Raw genomic sequence first — 8,507 nt, 5'->3', positions numbered from 1 at the left:
AGCACACCAATGGATACAAGACTTCAATCAAATGAAACCACAAAAAAAATCTCCAACTAAAATATGCTATCGAGGGTCAATCTTAGATTATCTAAATAAGATTCCAAAGACGAATTAGATTCAAATTGTATGTAACTAAAAGCAAATACAACACAGAAATACATCACTGAACTTCTGCCATCTATCTGTCACAATTGCATTTTACCTTCCTAAATCGAAACTAAATGTTAATCAATGCATGAGCATAGACAAATGTTAGCAAAGCCCTAAGCTGCAAGATGTTTTGTTCGTTTCAACCATAACTTAGGATATTAATCAATCATGATAGCTTCTAAACTCAGCAAAAATAACACAAAAAGAAGTACCTTTTTTTCTATAACTAAGATACAACACAAGCCTATGTCTCCCAATAATACGAACAAAATCTTTAAGCCTTGTAAGATCCATTTGTCCATTGTTGAACACATACTGCGACAGAACCAAGAAACATACAACATTTAAAGCCATTGTGGGTAGTTCGAAAATAGTTTACTTAAGACCAAAGGAAATCTTTATTATCTTCTATATTCAAGTACTCCAATAGCTCAACAAGGTTCACTGTTCTAGAATTTCAGAATCATGTTACACTACCTCCATTTTAGGCAATACATTAAGCAATATCATCATAAATAGATAAAAGGATAGAACTTATTGAAGTAACAATGGTATGGCTTGCTCCTTCTTCAATATAACTAGAAGAATTTTCTGAATTTATCACAATGCCTCACGTTCTGCTCTCTCCTTTACCTGCAAAACATACCCAAAGCGGGAAAAAAAATACCTTTAGCTTCATTCATTCTGCTTTCTCTGGTGTAATAAAGATAAATATCAACAAAGATCAATACTAAATGAGATTGTTTAATTACTAAACGAAGTCATTTACCCTAAAGTTCAAAGGGAAAATGCTAAAGAAGCTATGTACCAACAGTCTAGCAAGACATCAGATGAAATTTGGTGGAATAAGATAGGTCGACATCAAGTAGAAAACAATGGTAGGATGTGCCACACACAATCCCCACAACTCACTAAGTAGTATTCCAAGAAATCAAAGGAATTGTAGCACGCATATGCAGCATCATGCGGCCCTACTTCCTGCTACTGCACAGTTTAAATTAACACAAATTTTATTCACCTAAGCTGAGACATTAATATTAAACAAGTTGAAACAACGAGTAGAACAATTGAGCAGGTTAATTTGCACTGGTCATCAAACCATCAACCTTGCTCTATCTTATTTTTATCCAACCTTCCTTCCATACTTGACAGTAAATAAAAATCAAAGAATCCAGATTAATCAAAAAAAAAAAAAAAAATTTACTGCCACACATTTTACTTTATTTGCATGTGATAAAGCAATTTCACTCGTATAATGTTTTTGAAAATAATATAAGAATTAGGATTAACAGCAAAGATCTAGTAGTAGTGCATGAAAATCACTCGTATAAACTCGTATAATGTTACAATCAGAACAAGAATTTGACCACAAACAAAGGCCTACACAAATCATTTATTTGCTTTAAAAGAACACATCTAGGTTAACAGATGGTAAATAATATCAAAATCAATAACTATTTATAACAGCCATTAACATTTGTCTGTAGTACATAGCAAATAAATGGTAAATAATAGGCTAACAAAAAACATCTAGGCTAAAAGATGGTAAATAATATCAAAATCAAGAATTCATCCAGGATTCATACATATATTACCCAAAAGTTGATATCTATCTAGATCATGAAACCTGAAATCATGAAAAAGACAACAGATGATGGAACGAGAAACCTTGAAGGGGAACTTAATAAAATTAGAACTACACTAGACAAACAATTCAACTGTAATGCAAGTACATAGCAAGATACCATCTAAGCTAACAGATGGTAAATAATATCAAAATCAATAACTCCCAAATACAGGCCATAAGATACAAAACTCTAAGAACCATGACTGACACTACGATATAGAGCAGCTGCCTAATTTCCATGAACACGACCAGACATTTTTCACTCTTTTTTTACCACAATTTTTTTTCACTTTAAATAATAAAGCAGGAGATATGAAATAATGGAAAGACTTACAAGTGCCAACATATAGTGGAGATAGCTCCTGAATGGTGTTTGCATGGCCTGCCAAAAGAATGAAATAATTCAAACTAATAACCATCTAACTACTATTTAGAATTCAACATCTTGTGCTTAGTTGGGAAAAAACAACAAAACCAAATACAATCAAGAGTTAGTTCCCAGTGACAATGAAAAATTATAGAAATTTAACCATAAAAAAAATACTAGATTTCGAGAATATTGCAAGCTTAACAATTATATTAAGAGCATGTAGAATACAGAAATAAAACTGAAGATTATTCGGTTATGATAAACATATAACACATTTCTGTTTTTTCGGTGAGGCTCGACTCGATCTAAGGAAGAGATAAACATCTATAGTAGGAAAAAACTTGAAGATCATCGGGAAGGTACTAATGCTTCATGGAAAGGTCCATGGCCCGCTTCAAATGCTGATTGCCCGCATCAACAACCTCCCTGGGGAGTCGATTCAAACCCTCCTTCATACAGATTGAATCGACTCGAAGAGCTAACAGATCAAATCGAAGACCTAACATAGTAACACAACCCAAAATCAATCTCCACGGAACAAAATTCGAAATCAACGGCATAGAAAAAGAAATGATTAGGGTTTCAATTACCATAATTACGGAGGCATTGGGTCGATCTGGCGATGAATCCCCAATCTTCTTCTTTGGGTCAATGAAGGATTGTAAAAAGGACGCCATTTCGATCTCTTTCCTTCCTCCAGAAAAATTTACTCTCTAATTTTTCCGTCAGAACAAGATTGGTTAATGAACATGAACTTCAGGCATGGACAAACTCAATCTATGAACATGAGCTGCAGAACGACTAGATCTGGCGTATGGAGTGCAGATTGATGAGAGTATGAGAGAGAGAAAGAAAGATCGGAACTTCAGGCGGTGGATCTACTTTTTTGTGGGTTAGAGAGAGTTTGACAGGGGAGAGAGAAAGAGAGAAGGCTCACTGGTGATGCTAGGCGATGGACGGTGAGGCGATCGGAGAAAGGGTCTTGGCCAGGGAATGTGCAGTTGAGGAAGGCGACGTAGGAAGGGCTTGGACGAATCAGAGAAGAAGAAGAAAATTGGGGATTTAATTCGAGGGTCATTTTTTTTTCTTTTACACAATATATATATGAATTGTTTAATTTTATTATTGATAATTGGGGAAGCCGGGAAATGAAAATGGGAGAGAGGGAAACAAAAAAAAAAAAAATTTGACCTACAATGTTGGTTTTAAACCGACATTAAAGATCCATACTTTTTTTTAAAGAAACCGACATTGTACATCCATTTTAGTTTTTCCCAACAGACATCAAAGCCCAGATTTCTTGTAGTGAGAGGAAATTCGATTATATATGATATAATCGATGTGATATATGAGATACATCAAGTGGAGGATTAATGTAAATATGATTTATATTAAGTACCATAAATAGAAAAAGAACTATAGTTTATATGTTTCATGAGATTAAATATTAAAACTATAGGTTATAAATATAAAAAGAAAAATGTTTTCCTAAATCCGATGAGAGAGTTGTTATTTTCGGAAAGTTACTTATAAAAAAACTATCAAGTGAAAGTGTTTCACTAAGTAATAGCTAATAGAGAGACTAAACGATCGTTGACTTTAACTATACGATAGTTCATTCAGCTAGTCGTAGCTAAACGATCGCGTGGCATTGTCTATACGATAGACTGCCATTTACTACATGATCGGGCATATCATCTATACGATAGACGCGTCCTATCTCCCACTTGCTCGATCGTCTACACGATCGTTGTCGTCATGTCTCTTCCTCTAACCAAGTCTATACAGAGCCCACAACTCTTGGATTCTCACACCGAGAATACCAAGGTAATCATTATGGTGGTGTCTTCACCCAACTCGATTGATTTCGAGATTCTGGAGGTTGTTCATTGGGTTCATGATCATTATGTTTGTGTTGGTGATCGTGTTGCATCGATCGTTGCATTCAAGAGCTGTGTTGCTATGGACGCTTGTAAATTGATCAAAGGAATTTGAAGAATGGTTCTTCAAATGTATGCATACTCTATCCCTTGACACTCTTAGTAAGCATGTTGTAATTTCTTGTTGTGCATGACTAATTAGTTTCCATTTTTATACTGTAATTGTTTATGTTCAATTTTGAATGGAATTTTGGGACGATCCTTCCACTGCTCATAGAAATTTTCATGTCTGATTTCCTTCAAAGACTTCCCAATCACGTTGTTTTATTTCAGTAGTGATATAAGAATAGAGGTTTTGTTCTAAAGAGACGGCCCTTTCAGGGACTAGTCTCTTAGCGGCTACTACATTGTGAAAATGATCTAAGGCTCCCTGAGACAAAAATCTAGGGTGTTCAAACTCAGGCTGAGGAACTAGGTTCCTATTACTCAAACTGGCCACGCTTTTACCTTTATTTCTTCTAGGTCCCATTAGAATTTCTAAGGGAAAGCTCACAATTCTTTGGAAACATACTAGATTTGACAAAGAACATCTCTAAACTCACAAAACTCAGCCTAAAATCCCTATTTCAATTCAACCCCAACCTGCATACAGAAAAATCCCAACATTTTAAGCATAAACTCTTAAAAAATCCACACTTAAACAAGTCTCATCTCAAATTTAAGCATCAATTCAACAAATCAGAGTATCACAACCTAAATCTAGCAAAATCTCAAGAGTTTAATCAAGAAAAATAGGAGACTTTTCCTTTAGATTGCAAGAGAACTCAAGTTGGTGAAAAATGCCCTAAAATTGTCAATGGGAAGAAAAAAAAACTCACGAATTTTAGGCCAAAGATGCAAGGAGAGGAGAAGATGCTTGTAATTTTTTAGGAGAAGAAGGATATTTGGTGCTTGGTCGTGAGATTCGGGGTGAGATAGAGGAAATTTTGAGAAAAACTGAAAGATAAGTGATGAAAATATAAAACCCCTTCAAATAAAGACTTGCCATTTAAAAAAGATCTGCCCCACAACATTGTAACGTTGTGCCCTAATTATTTTATTATTATTATCATTATTATTTAACTAATACTAATTTATTACTAATACTAATACTAAACTAAACCTAATTAACCTAAACTAATTATTCAAAAAAAAATAAAATGAAAAAAAATAAAAGTTGATGCCTGGTTGCCTCTAGGAAGCATAAATTTTTAACGTTGGTTGCTCGTCGTTGTTTTCCTGTCAAGGTACAAAAAAATCTCATATTTCTTGGGCTCTTTCTTTTTTAGATCCACGAAGTTGCTTAATGAAGCGAGCTTTTGAAGCATTCAAGGGTTCTAGAGACAAAAATATTTTTGAATTTTTTTCACTTTTGAAAAAGTAAAAACTGACTCAACTGAATCTATAGAAAATAGAGACTTAGACTCATAAAGGTAAAGATGAGCAATAATAAGAAATAAATGAGACGCTAGAAGGAAGAATAGAATGAGGCTTGGTAGCCTCTAGCTCTATCACCTGAGGCTCCTCAAGATGAAACTTGGGCCCATGCTTAACCTCACACACTTGTTCTTGGCATGGCAGTGGATATGCATTTTCTTCATCATCAATGAAAAGATAGAATTCCTTAACGAACTCAGCCTTAGTAGTATAAACACTGTGTAGCTCTAGTCAGCTCTCCAATGTCGGCTTGGAATTTGGAAGCTGTGGGATAAGATCAACCTCAACTAGAAAGGGGCCTTAGGTCTCCAGGTGAGACTCAATAGACTCCTGCTCATACTAAGAAGAAACACTGGAAAGTTCATACATTAAAGAATCCAACATCATACGTTGGCCTGAAGTTTGAGGAATCAGCTGCTCAACATGATGGTTGATGTCGATTACTTCACTAGTGCTCAACACGGTAAGATTAAAAGATGGTTGCAACAAGGATTCATCTAGCCTCCCAACTAATTCAATAATCTGAGTAACGAGGTCACTTAGGCTTTAAAAATCAATTCAAACCTCGGATCCAAAATACAAGCTATTGTGCTAGAAACTCGAGAATTCCTATTGTCTATAGGAGGGTTCCTACACAAACTCATAAGAGTTTTAGAAAGCTCCCTAATCAAATCTTCTAATGAAATATCTGAACTGGCAAAAGAAGCATGCATCGATGTCGATTTTGGGCTAGGCATCTCCCAAGGGGAATAATAATTATGCACAAGACCATGCGAAAGCTAAGGACATGCTTCGAATGGATGACCTTGAAGGAAACAAACTAGAATGTCTCAAGCTAATGCAATTGCCTAGTCGCCAAAACTTGAACAAGAGAGATTAGTTCAAATAATTAACTTCTAAGCTTATTAATTTCTCTTACCTCTTGTTCTTCTTTCCATTGAGTTGTTTGTCTCGCAAGAAGTGTATAATAGATGTTTAAATTATCTGCCATGATAAAACAAGTGGACATAAGAAAAAGGAAAATCTTTTTGGGGTTTTTAAAGTTTACAAGTCAGATTTAACTAAAGGAGATTAATTGGCTTGACTCCCCATAAAATGGCGCTGATTTGTTATATTTGGTTTATTGTTGCCTATAAACCCTTACTAAGCAAATAATATTTATAACTTCACTGAACCAACTACTTATACTACTAAGTAGTATAAACGACAAGTTTAAAGTCGAATCTCATGGAGTCTAGAATTAAATCTCTTATAAGCTCAATTCTACTATGGAAAACAATAAAAACGGAGGCTTTGTGTTGTAAAAATTGATAAATGTGCATGAAACTAAAATGCAAGGGATAAATGTAAACTATGATTGGTTTATCTATTTTCGAGAGCAAGAGAGATATTCAATGAAATTTCAATTATGGTTGGAAAGTCAATCCCTAATTAAATTCTACTATGTTTTATAGCATCTGTATAGAAACAAAAACATGCACGTTAAATTTTACGATTAAATTTTGTTGATTAATTAATTGGATAGTCTAATTCATTAACCAAATTTATCTTTGAACCAATCAATTCATGGATTCTGGAAATAGCCATCAAATGCACAATTAACTATTTTCTACTTAGGTGATTTTAGCTAAACATTAGAGAAGAGAACATGACGTAGCTACGAATCGATTAGTGATGCATGTCTATGAGTGAAAAGTCAACAACACAAACATATTTTAATGAAATTAAAACAGGTTCAAACAAAATATAAAATCAGAATGCATACAATCCAAAAACAAAAATCTCAAGAAATTAACAAATAATTCTTGCTCTAAAAACTAGATAGAAAGTTTACCCCATTGGTTCATAGACAAAACAATGAGGAAGATCCTATCCGTGGCTTATAATCCAAAATAAATTTAAATTCTAACCTATAAATGCAAAAAAGGATAAAGGAAGAAGAAGAAATTGAGGCCTCTCCTCGGCCTTCACAATTTCTGCACACACCACTCCTCTCCCTTTCCCTAAAATGGAAATAGAAATCATGTTATATCATAGGTGTAATGTCGTGACACTGATAGGAGTGTAACTATGCTCCAGTCGCACTTCAGACCTTGAGCATAAGGCAAGCATAGGGTAAACGTCCTTACTCTGGTGTGTTTTGAGCAAGCACGCACGTGCGGTGGAATCACATCAAAATTTGAAGCATCACTATGCTGAGTGTAGTGTTGCAACACTGCCCTGCTCCTCTACATTTTGTCTTATAGCGTAGTGATGCAGCGTAGTGGAAGGGTTGTGACACTGCAAGTGATCAACTCCTTTTTCCTTTCAGCATACCTCAATGCTAATGGAGGGTTGCTACATTGCACATAGGGAAAATTTGGTCATTTTTCTTCTTTGAATCCCAATTTCTCAATTTAACTCCAATTTGCTTCAAATTAACCCCCATTGACTCCGAATTGTTGATTCTACCTCTTAAGTGCTCAATACCTACAAAATAGCATAGCTAATATAAAAAATCCATTAACAAGCCTCAATTTCATAGGTAAATAGTACTTTTATAGCTCTATAACTTTTGTTAGAGGATCAGCCAAATTCCTCTTAGACTTCACATAAACCAAGGATATAACTCCTTCTTTTGAAAACTATTTCATAGCTACATGTTTGAGACATAGATGCCTCCTTGTGCCATTATATACACTATTCTTTGCAATCCCTATTGCAACTTGTGAATCACAATGCACAGAGACAACTATTGATGCCCTCTACAATGGTGCACTGGCCAGGCGGATTTTGTCACCTAAATCTGAACCAAATAATTTAACCATACCCATTAAAATGTAATAGTGGTAGCACGGATCGAACATAGGGAGCCTTTGAATTTCTCAATTAAACAGTTTACAGCTCGTGGGTAACCGATGGGGGTGTTGAAGTTTGTTTTGTTGCAAGGAAATTAAATAGCATAAAATAAAAGCACAAATTAAAAGTTTAAATTCAATATGAGAAAACCTAGCTTGGGTTG

The 8,507-nt window shown here is 34.8% G+C and overlaps 1 pseudogene; it reads right to left on the bottom strand.

Annotated features, from left to right (window-relative positions):
• Positions 1-753: 753 nt before the first annotated feature.
• Positions 754-2,827, bottom strand: LOC120084807 (annotated as a pseudogene).
• Positions 2,828-8,507: the final 5,680 nt, after the last annotated feature.

This window comes from Benincasa hispida, chromosome 9, assembly GCF_009727055.1.
Source record: "Benincasa hispida cultivar B227 chromosome 9, ASM972705v1, whole genome shotgun sequence".
Classification (NCBI taxonomy): domain Eukaryota; kingdom Viridiplantae; phylum Streptophyta; class Magnoliopsida; order Cucurbitales; family Cucurbitaceae; genus Benincasa; species Benincasa hispida.
The sequence above is the reverse complement of the archived record's forward strand: the minus strand, read 5'-3'. Positions and strand labels throughout refer to the sequence as shown.